The sequence below is a fragment of the Ahaetulla prasina genome, chromosome 2 (genome assembly GCF_028640845.1).
Source record: "Ahaetulla prasina isolate Xishuangbanna chromosome 2, ASM2864084v1, whole genome shotgun sequence".
Classification (NCBI taxonomy): Eukaryota; Metazoa; Chordata; class Lepidosauria; order Squamata; family Colubridae; genus Ahaetulla; species Ahaetulla prasina.
The window spans coordinates 221,428,354-221,443,082 of NC_080540.1; the positions used below are offsets into that span (position 1 = coordinate 221,428,354).

Genomic DNA, 14,729 nt, shown 5'->3' on the forward strand with positions numbered 1-14,729 from the left:
AAAAAATCATATACAAGACAGGAAAGTAAAATACAAAAACACAACAAAGTCTTTGAAGCAAGCTAGTCACTGCAGATAAAACAGAAGACGACTTCTATATTTGGAAGTACAGGTAGTCCTTGACATATAACAGTTTATTTAGTGACCATTCAAAGTTACAACGGCACTTAAAAATGTGATTTATAACTATTTTTCACAGTTATGACCTTTGCAACATCACCATGATCATGTGATCAAAATTCAGATGCTTGGCAACTGGTTCATATTTATGACCGTTGCTGTGTACCAAGGTCATGTGATCACCTTCTCACAAGCAAAGTCAATGGGAAAGCCAGATTCATTTACCAACCATGTCCCTAACTTAATGTATGCAGTGATTCGTTTAACAACTGTGACAAGAAAAGTCGTAAAATGGGGCAAAACTCACTTAACAAATGTTTCACTTAATAACAGAAACTTTGGTCTTAATTGTGGTCATAAGTTGAGGACTACCTGTATACCTTTTCCATGAAGCAATCTCTCTCTTTTGAATGGATACATTACCTCAGAGATAAACTACCTGCTCCCATTTGTGTATCTTTTATATCTGCAAACAGCAATAAAGTTGCCACAAGCCCAGTTTATCTTAGTTTTCTCCAAACTTTCACAGATAATTCTTTATCATTTTGGACCCGCTGCCAAAACAGAAAAAAAAAATTAAAAGGCAAAAAAATAATAATCCCAGTTATAAGCTCAGGAGAGACCGCTGTATTAGTAAAACCATTTCACAAAACAAGATTGTTTATTGCCCTGGATATCAGTGCAAAAGTTAGCTATGTATCTTATCATTTAGTAAATAAATATTTCCCCAAAGAATGATTGAGACAGCTAGCTTCATTTGCTGAAATGGGCCATAGTTCTGAAATAACTTTAAGCACATTCTAAAATATAGAGAAATCTCGCCAACAACCCTTCCTCCTGCCCCCATCATTGAATTTATATACCAGAACTAAATTGGAGATGTTATTTATTTTGGAAGATGAGCTTATTAGCATTATTAGAATTGTATAAATCAACTTAATTGTATGGAGCTCTTTCAATCAAAACAAAAATGTCTGGCATGTTATAAAATGTGAAGTTACTACTTTTTAATATAAGCAGCTATGAATATTTAGCAACACATTTGAAGATGCAGCTCATGTATTTTTATCATCAGAAACACTTTTTGGGGTAGATGAGTGATGATTGGCTGGGACTGGTAAGAAAAGCTATGTGATGCTTTGCCCACAGGGTGGCACTACAAAAAGAGTGCCAGTGTTTTTAACACAGGTATAGGCAAACTTGCAATACTGAACGAGTCCTGTGATGAAGGAATGACAGGCAGTCATTAAGGAAGTGTTAACTTAATGAACTCATCTGGTATACAGCAGCTGCTTGGCTTCCCATAACTCCATCTAATGCTGCATAAAGTGAGCCATTGATCACTGCAGCAAAGAAAGGGAAATTGGATAACATTTTGTTCTGAGACTCTGGCATAGCATCTCATGGATTATTCATCTGACTCGGGGAGAACTATTTCTGGGTTTAGTCTGGCTTTTCCACACTCAGAAGCTTGAATCTGGGCTTGTCTGAATGGCTCCCGAACCGGTACCTAAAACCCTGCTGCTTGCCCATGTGTCTTCCCTGTCTATTTAGTCTCTCTTCCTTACCGCTTTTCGTATCTAACAGACTGACATTTTCTCTACTTCCTTGCATTCCCAAGCCAACTCTCTACTGCTGTGCAATTCATCCCTGACTTAAAATCAGTCTGCTTCCTAATTCCAACCAAGAATTCTACTGGACCATTAATCCATTGGGATTCAAATCCTAATCATAGATGTTTACCTATATCCACTTTGTTCATGTATGTGTCAGGGGTGGTATCCCTTCACTACTGGTTCTCAAATGTGAGCGTGCACGCAGAGCATCAAAAATGGAACATGATGGCATCCAGGCAGGTGGGCGGAGCCTCCTGCAGCTGCCGCTACCGGTTCGTCCAAATTGGATAGAACCGGCGGAATACCACCACTTATATGTGTGTGTTTTTAAGAATGTCAGGGCTTTGCAAGTCCATAAAATACAACAGCACAGTGTAGGACTTGAAGCGTTGGACTAAAATTGAGATGACCCAGGTTTAAAACCAGCCTCCTACAGCTCAACTATTTTACAGGGTTGTTTTTCAGGCAAAATTAAGGATGAAATGATATGCACACTTCCTCAAGCTCTAGGAGGAAAAAGGGGATACAAACCCAATAAATAAGTGTTCATCTAAAAGGTTAAGTGAAATTTACAAGCCTCCAAATGAACACAACTCACTTTTTTTTTAAATGTCCCGTATAACTCTGATTCTCCGCACTGGCTCTTGAATGTGCAATTTCCCTTCCCACAGATTTTTACATTATTTTATTATTTATTTCCCAAGGTATATAATCTATACTTCTAAGGCACATAGAAGGCCTTGCTTTGGATAACTGAATTATACATACAAGGTGGGATATCAAAAGCAATATTTTTATTTCAGCCATAAAAGAAAGAAGATTGATCTTTTTTTTTTAATGTTTCAATTTTTTTCCCCTCTGGTTGTTTGGAAAAGGAAAGAAAAAAGTAGGCTCAGGGCATTTATTCCTGGGCAAATGTAAGAAGTGATTGAAAAGTGATGTGTAATCAGCTTTCTTTGCATATTTTTTTACAGACTAAAGCAAACAGATGAGTTGGGGAAGACAACCAAAATACATCGCTTCAGAAAACAATAGGAAATTGCCTAGTTACCCCTCATTGGTAACAAAAATGAAGAACATATCATTACAACATGCATACACCAAATTAGTTCCATCTCCACTTCTTATATGACAACTAGGAAAATACAAGGCAGTTGCAGAGTCAATGGATGAGTCTTAAAATATAAATTATCATGTGTGAAAGCTCACTGGGGGATTTTAAATTTTCATAATAGTACAGAGAATATTTGTTCAGCTTACTCTTTCTTTGCACACATACAAATTAGCCAGCTCACCAGAGACTATCATAAAAGCAAGAGAAACATGTACCGTTCACTGAGAATAGCTTGCATTCAAGAAACGACATTCGTTTTTCGCAGAAAGGATTTAAAAAAGAAAAATAACATTCATCTACATTTTTTTAAATTTCAGACCACCTATATGACAAGCTTATCACTATTCAAATTGTTCCGATATAGCCAAATCCACCACTTTTATCCAAAATACTTCATTTATTATATCTATTTTGGAGGCATCCCTCATGCTAAATAATTGATTTTTTCTTGAACTTCTGTAGTTATCTAGCTATAGATAACCTATTATTTTCTGTGGTTTCCAGAAAATATTGAATCTATTAATGCTTAAAATGTGTGGCAGTTTCATTCTTACCTTAAAAATGCCTCAATAATATTTAATATTAAAAGATAAATACCATTAAAGTTGGATTACCAAATCAGCCAGGAGGAATGGCATTAAAAGTGAGGGGGGGAAAGAGGGGGTCTTCCAGCAGGGTTGCAGTGATTCACATAAATTTCCAAAAGGGAAGAGAACAGACAAACAATGAAATCTGCACAAACTTTGAATTTAGTTCCTGTGGAAACTACAGTCAGTCTTCACTTCACAACAGAAACTGGGACTGGACTTTCTGTCGCTAAGCGACCTACCCCATAAACTGCAACAAATGAATGTTGCTTAACAAGAGAAGTTCCAGCAATCCTGATTGTTATCTATAAGCAAATCACTGCATGTCACATGGTTGCCATTTGAAACCTTCCCCCTTGACTTTTGATTGTCAGAAGCCAGCAAAAGATGTTAAATGTTGCCCATGTGATACTGCAATGTCTGGAACTCTAAGGACCAGTCAAAGGTACCTCTTGTTTAAGCACCATCACAAGTTTGAATGGTTGAAAGGAGTAGTAACCAAGGACTACCTATAATGAAAGTTTAGCCATGACAAACTTGCCCTATTAATTTTTCAAAATTAATAGAATTTAGAACTAAATTTAACTTAGTTAATTTGTTTCTAATTGGGTGATAACCAGTTAGGTACCAATCAAATAGCAGTGCTATGTTTAATTTTGACCTCTGATAATCAGAGAAAGAGTCGCGGTGGCGCAATGGCTAGAATGCAGTACTGCAGGCTACTTCTGATGACTGCCAGCTGCCAGCGATTTGATAGTTCGAATCTCACCAGGCTCAAGGGTGACTCAGCCATCCAACCTTCCAAGGTCAGTAAAATAGGACCCAAATTGTTGGGGGCAATATGCTGACTATGTACACCGCTTAGAGAGGACTATAAAGCACTGTGAAGTGATATATGTCTAAGTGCCATTACTATTGCTATTAATGGCCCAGTTAGAGCTAAAAATATATCACTGTAATTTATAAGGTTTGCAGTAATGCAGAGATAAATGGGGTAAAATAAATAACTGAATGAAAGAGGAACCCAAAATATTTTTGTCCTTTAAAACAGATAACCTATTAATGCAAGTTACATCTTATTTATATCTATATCTCTATTTCTTTTTTAACAGCATAAATTCTCAGTCTTCTAGCCCAACTTGCCTAGCTTCGATAAGTAGATTGCCTTATAACTTTATGCATCCTAAAACAAAGACTCCATGATCATTCAAAATTCTGAGGGTTTGTTTTAGCAGAAGCCTGCTCGGAAATGTATTTAAATACTTCCAGCTGGAAGAGTTTTCAAGTGTCATTGGCTGTACGGATACACACACACATACAAGACGCACACATCTATACACGATCTGGAGTCTGTGTGGGGACAGTGCCAATTCCCAATGCTGATCCCTGCTAGCCCACGCAGCAATCTGGGAACTATCAGAATAAGTGCAAGCAATATAATCAAGACCAGCAACGGCTGTGCAAAACTCCCAGGCTACATTGGATAATCCTCCTTTTCTAGCTGTCACTTCCAATACTGAACTAAGTCAGACATGAGAAAAGCTGGTTGCTGGACAACCCTTCAGAGATCGCAGTTGGTAACGGCCTCATAGCATAAGCTCCTCGCATTCATGGGATGATCATGGGAAAAGCAGAAAAAAAAACAAGTCCAGACTTCTACTCAAATACCATACACAAGGGAAAGATCACAGCTTCAGAAGAATGTGGCAATACTAAAACGGGGCCTCCCCAAAAACTTAAATTCTGAGACTGTCTACTAATGTCCTACAGGAGGGAACATTTCTGGGCAATTTATTTCCCTCAGATTAATCAAAGACTGATGAAGGCATTGGGGTGTTTTTTTTTTCTGACAGTCCCCATTTCCCCCCATCCTCATCTGTTACCCTCTATGGGAGATTATGGTTTTTGTGTTCCCAGAATTGGGGGTGAGGACAACCATTTCTTGTGTTCCTGAATATTAGGTATAATCTGATACAAACAAATATACAATAACACCTTGCTCAAACTGCAAATTACAATCTGAGAATGACTTTGATCTGCTGCAGACTTCGTGGATTGAACATAGGCCTAAATTGTGGACTTTCTTGCTTCTTTCCTACCCTCCTTTTAAAACAGTATCTTCGATGTTTTTCCTGATGAAGATTTCTGAAGAAAGACTGCTTATGTACATCTATCCTAATATATGTATTACTGAGGCATGAATTTGCATTCTCCTTTTTAATCTCTCCCAAGCAGAAGATCTAGCACTTACCAAAAACCTAAAATTATGCCTTATGTGGGGATTTTCAAACTAGCTTGAGGGTCACCAATAGTTTTAGGCCTACAGTTGTCTAATCCTGTAGAAAAGTACTATATTTTTCAGAGTATAAGACACATTTTTTTCCATCCTAAAAGAGGCTGAAAATTTGGGGGTGTCTTATACTCCGAATGTAGCTTTTTCTAAGCTTTTTTTCAGCCCTAACCAGGCACTAGCGAGTGAAGCAATCTGCTCCCTCTGACTCTCACCTGTGCTTTAGAAGCTTTTTCTTCCCTGCTTTGCCTGCTCCCTCCAGACTCTCAGCTGTGAAGCTTTTTTTCAGCCCTAATGAGGCGCTAGCGAGAGAAGCAATCTCCGTGATTTGCCTGCTTTTCTCATTGCTTCTTTCTCCAAAGATCAGTTGTGCTTTAGAAGCTGTTTTTTATCCCCAAGCAGCAAACTAATGTGCTGAAGCTGACCAGACTAAGAACGATAGCCAGATGAATCCCTGGTAGGCAGATTTTTTTTTCCTATTTTTCTCCCCAAAAACTAAGCTGCATCTTATACTCTGGTGCATCTTATACTCCAAAAAATACAGTAATAATAAAGGGAGAGGAAGCTTAGTAAAAAGATCAGGAGCCCTTAGATGTTGAAGATACTGCTCAATTTTATTGAGTACCTCAGATTAGGTGAAGATTCCTTCAGAAGAGAAACTTTTTTTACCTAGCTTGAAGAGACAACAATATTAGTGCCAAATATGTCTTCCAAGGAAGAGTATTCCATAGACAAAGGCCCTCAACTGTGAGAGTCTTCTACACGTACCTACCTGCCTCAGTTTACCCAGAAAATAACCAAAGAGCTTCAGCATGTACTGGAGATACTTTGGTCCAAAGCCTTTCACAGCTTTTAAAAACTAACATCAAATATTTGAATTCCACTCTGCAATGGACTAGTAGCCAATACAACTTTTAGAGCACTAGTATGAAACAATTATATCAATTTTGAACTCCTGGAGGAAATGCAAGTTATAATTTAACTAAGTGAATAAATTGTTGACTCTATATTTCTTTAAAAATTTACAAAGGTAACCTTGTGTCCAGAATCCAACTAGGCAATTGCCAGAATGCCTAATCAGTGAGTGGTCCTTGGTCCTCTCTGAGCTTGCAGGTGTTACCCAAATTAGGTAACATCAGCAGTGCTAGCAGGGAGTGGGGCTTGTTCTCATTTTATATTCTACTGCCTTGCCTTGTCAGTATTGGTGAGAGTAGTCTTGGTAGTTCTTTGGTTAGGCTGTTTACTGTTAGCTTGTTCAGCAGTTCCTTGATTTTGATATTGTTTGCGTGCATCCATGAATAACAACTAACAGTAAGAAAACATGATGAAAAGTCCTTACTTTCATAGAACATGGACAGACGTAACCTGTTGTGTCTGCCCCCCCCCCGAGCCGGGCCTGCTGCCAGAAAGTGACTTGGACAGTGAGGGGGAAGGGCCGTCAGGACTTACCTCGGGAGCACCAGCTTCCCTAGCTCAGCTCCAGGAGCCAGAAGCAGGCCAGGTGGAGGAGGGAACAACAGAAGCAAGGGTGGGGCAGGCCCAGGAAGTGCTGAGTCATGGAGTCACACCCCACAGGATATAAAAAACAGCGAGAGCTGCTGTGTCTCTTTGTAACAGGCAAATCCACTGATTAAGAGCTGAAGTTTGTTTCTGGGTGACTCACCAGCGTCATGGAAGATAACGGAGGCTCTTGGCAGACGCTGGCTATTCTGCTGCCAGAGCTGATAGTGCCGGCTAATTAAGCCATCACTCGGACGGAGGCGAGGGAGGACACAACATAACCATAGGTTCAACTAGGAACTGTGCAGCGGTGAGTTTCAAAATTTTGACTACCGGTTCTGTGGGCGTGGCTTGGTGGGCGTGGCAGGGGAAGGATACTGTAAAATCTCCATTCCCACCCCACTCCAGGGGAAGGTTACTGCAAGATCCCTATTTCCTCTCTATCAGCTGGGACTTGGGAAGCAGAGAATAGATGGGGGCGGGGCCAGTCAGAATTTTTACTACCAGTTCTCCAAACTACTCAAAATTTCCGCTATCGGTTCTCCAGAACTGATCAGAACCTGCTGAAACCCACCTCTGGAATTGTGACCAGCAAGTCCAAATATGCTAGAGAATTCCTGGAAGCCTGGTACTCTTAACAAATCAGTCATTGACATGCACTTAGACATAAACAACATTTATGTACCATTCATAAAAAAAACAAAAAACAAAAAGGGACAGAAAGACCAAAACATCTCCCCACCAGGAATCAACACCCAGATGAGCATAGATTAACACCAAGATTAACATTGGAGAAACAATCAAAAGCTGCCAAAGAAACTAATAGTAAACAGCCCAACCAAAGAACCCACAAGATCACTTCCATCCACTACAATTGAGCGTGTCCAGAAATATTTTACAAGAAGAGTTCTCCACTCCTCTGATCACAACAAAATACCTTATGCCACCAGACTTGAAATCTTGGGTTTAGAAAATTTAGAACTCCGCCGCCTTTGGCATGACCTGAGTATAACTCATAAAATCATCTGCTATAATGTCCTTCCTGTCGAAGACTACTTCAGCTTCAATTGCAACAATACACGAGCACACAATAGATTTAAATTTAATGTGAACCGCTCCAATCTTTATTGTAGAAAATATGACTTCAATAACAGAGTTGTTAAAGATCATTTGACGGCCGTCTCCAGGAGAGCGTTCTACCAGGTCCGCCTGGTGCGCCAGTTGCGCCCCTTTCTAGACCGGGATGCCCTATGCACGGTCACTCACGCCCTCGTGACGTCTCGCCTGGATTACTGCAATGCTCTCTACATGGGGCTCCCCTTGAAGGGCATCCGGAGGCTGCAGTTAGTCCAGAATGCGGCTGCGCGGGTGATTGAGGGAGCCCCTCGTGGCTCCCGTATGACACCTATCCTGCGCAGACTGCACTGGCTACCTGTGGCCTTCCGGGTGCGCTTCAAGGTTTTGGTAACCACCTTTAAAGCGCTCCATGGCATAGGGCCGGGTTACTTACGGGACCGCCTACTGCTACCGAATACCTCTCACCGACCCGTGCGCTCTCACAGAGAGGGACTCCTCAGGGTGCCGTCAGCGAGGCAATGTCGTCTGGCGATGCCCAGGGGAAGGGCCTTCTCTGTGGGGGCTCCCACCCTCTGGAACGAACTACCCCCAGGACTTCGTCAACTTCCGGACCTCCGGACCTTCCGCCGCGAGCTTAAAACACACTTATTTATTTGCGCAGGACTGAATTAGATTTTAAATTTATGGGTTTTAAATGGGTTTTATTTTTATATTGTTTTAAATATTCGGCTTTTAGAATAAGTTTTTTTAATTGTTTTTTAATTGTTTTTACTCTGTATTTATGTGTTTTTATGTGCCTGTTAACCGCCCTGAGTCCTCCGGGAGATAGGGCAGTATACAAATACGATTAATAAATAAATAAATAAATGCCTGGAATGCACTACCTGACTTTGTGGTCTCTTCCCAAAATCCCCAAAGCTTTAACCAAAGGCTATCTACTATTGACCTCACCCCATTCCTAAGAGGTCTGTAAGGGGTGTGCATAACAGCACCAGCGTGCCTACCGTTCCTGTCCTAATGTTCCCTTTGATTGTATCCAATTTGTATGGTTATTTCATGCTTATACTTATATATACTGTTGTGTTTGACAAATAAATAAAATAAAATAAAAAACAACAACACAGTGAGCCACTAGGATATAAGATGAGAACAAACCCACTGTCTACTAGCACAGATAATGTTATCCAGCACTATCTACCTGCAAGGCAATCATGCCCATGTCTGTCCTAAAATAGAAGGGGAAGCTAGAATGAAGTGGATTTAGAGAATTAGCCTTCAAACATTATCTCCAGGTTGTCTGCAACCATTTACCCATCTTATTTCTAGGTAGAGGATTAAATAGTTTATTTAATATAATTATTTTATTATTTGAAGCAATTGAAAATGGACCTTGGAATGAAGCTCTATTCCACTTCAGTTCTTCCCATTCATTTTACTAATAGTCATCACAGCTTATTAACTAGAGTTAGAATTTAGTGTTCGGCAAAAGTAACCCCAGTAAACACATAACCTTTAATTGTAGTCAAATCACCTACAGTAAAATGGACAAGTATTTAATCCCGTGGCCTAATTATATACTTCAATCATGTTTCAGGGTTGCATTAGAGTCTTTCTGAGTCTTTGGCAATGCAAATACAGCGTGAAACACATTTTAATCCCTAAAAGCAAAAGTTACAAATAAATAAAGAGATTCAATTTCATATACTGTGGATGATTACAGTGAACCACTTATCAAACAACTTACTGCATGGAGTTTCTAAATGAAATATGAAATCTCTGTGGAAGGTACACTTCAATTCAACCAGGGTGAATTTTGTAGCCAGTATGCATATGAGGTCAGACTAGATAATTGTAATAGTCCCCTAACTGGTCTTAAAAGTATATGAATTTAAATTGCTTCCATACTTAATAGTCTAGAAGCAGCTAAAGGGTATCCAAATTATGGTCAGTGAATGAGACCACAAAGAGGTTTAATACCAGTTGGGGCAGATAAAATAGCAAGAGAGCACATAATAAGTTTTGATCCACAGAAGGTTCTTGAAATGGAGAAGTGCATTTAAGTATTTTCCAACAATGAATCTACTTGAGGTTTCCTTTGTTCAATTTAAAGTTTGAACTTTTTTTTTCCAAACAAAGCAAGGGAGTTCATTGTTTTCTCTCTTCAAAATCAGAATTAAAATGGAGTTTACTGCTTTCATAGTATATCAAGAGAGCACTGTGAATTGAAAGAATTGATATGCAAAAAGAGGAAAGCTTACCTAATAGTAATAATCTGAAGGTAACATTCTGTTGGCAACCCAGGAACCAATAGGTATGCTAGGATTTGAAAGGAATAGACTCAAACTAGGGTAAATTGCCAAAAAGGATTTTTTTGAATTAATATTGATGCCAGGAACTCTGAGAATAACAGCAGACACACCTTCTGAAGCCAATAGTACACCTAGTCCTCAACTTATGACCACAATTGAGCTCAAAATTTATGTCGCTAAATGACACATTTGTTAAATGAATTTTGCCCCATTTTACGACTTTTATTGCCACAGCTGTTAAGGAAATCAGTGCAGTTGATAAGTTTGTAACCCGGTTGTTAAGTGAATCTCGCTTCCCCATTGACTTTGCTTGTCAGAAGGATGCAAAACGTAATCACATGATTCCGGAACACTGCAACTGTCATAAATATGAACTAGTTCCTGAGCATCTGAATTTTGATCATGTTACCATGGGATTGGTGAAACGGTTGCAAGTGTGAAAAAGTCACTTTTTTCAGTGCTATTGTAACTTTGAACGTTTACTAAATGAAGTGTTGTAAGTCAAGGACTACCTGTAGTACACAGTACCCTCCCAAGATTTTGAGTCTACATCAAGGTACAAACTGTTTTGGCATCTTTTGATACTTTTCTTGAGAAACAAGGAGAACAAACACCACCTGGAGATGGTCTGGTAACACATGCTATCAAGAACTTGATTATAACTTTAGACAGCAGTATCTCCAAGCAAGGGCATTTCTAGAGAAGACAAAGGTCTCTAGTAACAGATGGTCTGATTCTATACTTTGGGGACATGACTCTTTGTTTATGAGAATTATTGCTCTTAAACAAGTATTGTTCCCCCTCAACTTGGAAAATGTTAGATTATGGAGCAAGTATTGTTTTATTTACTTTAATGTTACAAATATAACTATAGATACAACACAGCATTAACCAAAGTAAGTAACTTCTTTCAAGCATACGTGTGGAAGAATATATATATTGCCTCTGCCAGCTAAATAACACTTTCTATACTGTTACTTCTAGCACGTGCAAAGAGTAAAAGGGGTCCACACTACTTACTCAAAAATCCTCCACTGTGCCAATATAAAATGTGGGAGCAAAAAATTGTATCTGGTTCTTGCTCATTAAATACTTATTTTGTACATTATATCAAATTAAGTAGCTCAGTGCGAAAATGGAACCAACTGATTACAGCATTAAAAAAAACCTGGCACTTCCAAGGAAAAAATGATGAACTGAAGACAGCTCCATTTTTAGAGATCAAGATTGTTAAAAGTAAAAGGAAGGAATTTGGAAGTTGATTTATTTGATCAAGGTTAAAATAGATACGTTGCTATCTCTGGTATGCCTTTTGCTGATCAGGATTGAATAATAAGGATTTAAAGATTTTTTTATAGATAAAATAACATATGAGAAGACATCATTTGTTGTATTTTAAAACTAAAATTCTTTAAATTTGTAGTGATGATGGGTGATGTCATATCTGTATATTTTCTTTTTCTTTAGTATATGGTTTTTTTCTTTCATTTCTATTTTTCTTTGTTTTTTTTTCTCCACCTATTTTTTTCTTTTTGTTCTTTTTTAGTGTGTATTATTCTTTATTTTTTTAATTATATGTTTAGTAAAATGACTATTAAAATCCTTACTTAGTTAATGTCTAATGAAAGTTGTTCCTTGAGTGTTTTTTTCAATTTTAAAACAGAACAATATTCTAAAAAACAGTCTATTTTTAAACATGCAGTCATAGACAGAAAAAGAACAAAACCAATGCAGTGAAATGTAATCCAAAATTTAGCTATAAAATCTAAGCAAAAGATATCAAAAAACAAAGATTTAAGTGTCAGGGACTTCAAAGTCCCTTTTATTCTCAGTCCACTTGTATGTGAACATGGAGACATAGCATACTGAAATCCATAGTATCTGGGCTTAATTTAGAGAATCATTATTGATGATGGATATGTGGGGAAAAACCTCCAACATAAATGTAAATTTGTAATGGAAAAAAACAGAATACTCAAAGGTTTAAAAAACTCTTTCCATCTATTTGATCACACCTGTCACCTAATTATAAAGAATCTCTCTTAATATTGAAAAACATAATCATTCAATGAAGGAGGAGAGGCCCAGGACAGTCAAAAGGAAACATGTCTTCCCACATTACCTACTTAATCAATGGAATTCACTATTGAGGATACAATGGTAGCTATCAAGCTGATCTGCTTAAAAGGTGATTAGGCAAATAAGGCAGGGATGTCACATCTGACGTGCAGGCCACACCTACCCCAGCTCCACGAAGGGAAAAAAACGTCGCGATATGTCACATGACGGCAACGTGACGCCGCGAGTTTGATACCCGTGCAATAAGGTATCAAGCTATGAGTGACTACTTGTTATTTCTACAATAAAAAGTTGCTTTCTTATTTTCTTACCTCACTAGAAACTGCAAAACGTTAGGAAGAGATAGCTCTTACCCTTTTTTAGGTTTCAGGTAGGTAGATGGCTAGCTACTACAGGAAACAGAATATTGGACCAAATAAGGCTCCCCTTACTAGTATGCTTCTAGCTATTTTGCAAGCTAATTGATAAGAAATTAAAAAATGATATTGAGAATATTATGTGGAGCACAATCCTTTTCCTTCCTGTTTAGTTGATGAAATGCAGCTGCTTCACAGGTGCTGTTTAAAGAGCCATTGCATATTTCATTTTAAGACCCTGAAAGGAACTGGATCTATAGCCATATTTAAGCACCATTACACACATCTCACAACTAGATTTTGTACCAGATGACATGTAGAAGGTTTCCACAGTTTGGGATAAGATGATGAATTTGGATTACACACACTGATAGTAAAAAGAGGTCACAACCCGCTTACGGTAGAACACTTTAAATTAAATCACTTTTTTTCATACTTCCAAGAATGCATTCACATAGCCTGAAAGGCTAAATTCCAGATCAGTAGATAAACTCTCTTTGTTCATATCTTTGGTGCAAATCAATCATAGGATCTTTAGCAAAACAGATACAAACCTCAAAACAGCCACGCTCAGATTCAGAAGAAGTTTATTTTGAGGAGAAAATATGCAAATTGAATGGTTAGGCTTAGTGACCAGGACTCATGAGTAGTGTATTAGCATGTGAAGAGTTGTGTAACGCAACAACCCAGACAGCAACAAGCAGCTTCTTCTGAAATATATATTCCTTCCTTCCCTAATTACAACATCTATTTTATTGGTCCTTAATGGATGTTGTCAAACTATACACTTATACCACTTAAACTCAAGGCCTGAGGAACAGATCCGGCCTACAGGATGCTGAGATTTGGCCCACGGGGCTGCCCTGTAAACAGTAAAGGACCAGCCAGTGGTGCCTTTGCCAGCAAAAACGGAGCTCAAGAGGGCTGGGCTATGTGTGGCCCTCTTGGGTTCCGTTTTTGCTGGCAAAGGGCTGCAGGAGGCCGTCGCAGCGGAAAACTGAGCCCGGGAGGGCCGCGCCCAGACTGCAGGACATCGAGCTAGCCATTCCCACCCTGGTCACACCCACCCTGGTCACACCCACTCAGCCACCTAAGGTCAAACACAATCCTGATGTGGCCCCTCAATGAAATCAAGTTTAACACACCTGACTTACACTGTAAAGCTGGCCACAATGTCGAGCACAACTCCTGCTCGACACATGATGCTACAGGGGTCTGGATCATGGGAGCAGCCCCTAATCAAAGATCCAAAAGAATGAATTATCGGACTTGTTCGAGAGGTGCAGGGATCTGCATTTGGAAAGCTGGCGGCCGGAAATAGAGGGAGATGAGGGCTGGGCGTCACAAACAGCTGCTTTACTTCCGGGATTTGGCAGATGACGTGGCAGCTGAGGCTGTCAGACGAGGAGGGAGAGAGCAGCCGGGCATCCAATCAACTGAGCAGTTCAGCCATTGGGTGGGGCATGAGCAGCGCGGGATGTTTAAAAGGGGTTGAGAGGCAGAAGCTCTCAGCGCTGACCTTATACAGAGAGACCTCGACTATTACTGAGACCCAGTTTGTAGCAGACCCAATAAACGAAGTCACTGCTGGAAAAGAAAACCAAGTTGGCTTGTTTCTTCTCACGGAGTCTGACACAACTGTGGCTGAGCCAGCCGAGACACAATTTGAATCTATTCACTT

General features: G+C 39.3%; 1 protein-coding gene across 10 annotated transcripts in view; it reads right to left on the reverse strand.

Moving 5' to 3' along the window:
• CCDC171 (coiled-coil domain containing 171) overlaps positions 1-14,729 on the reverse strand; it is a 220,734-nt gene that overhangs the window by 164,734 nt on the left and 41,271 nt on the right. The window lies entirely within an intron of this gene.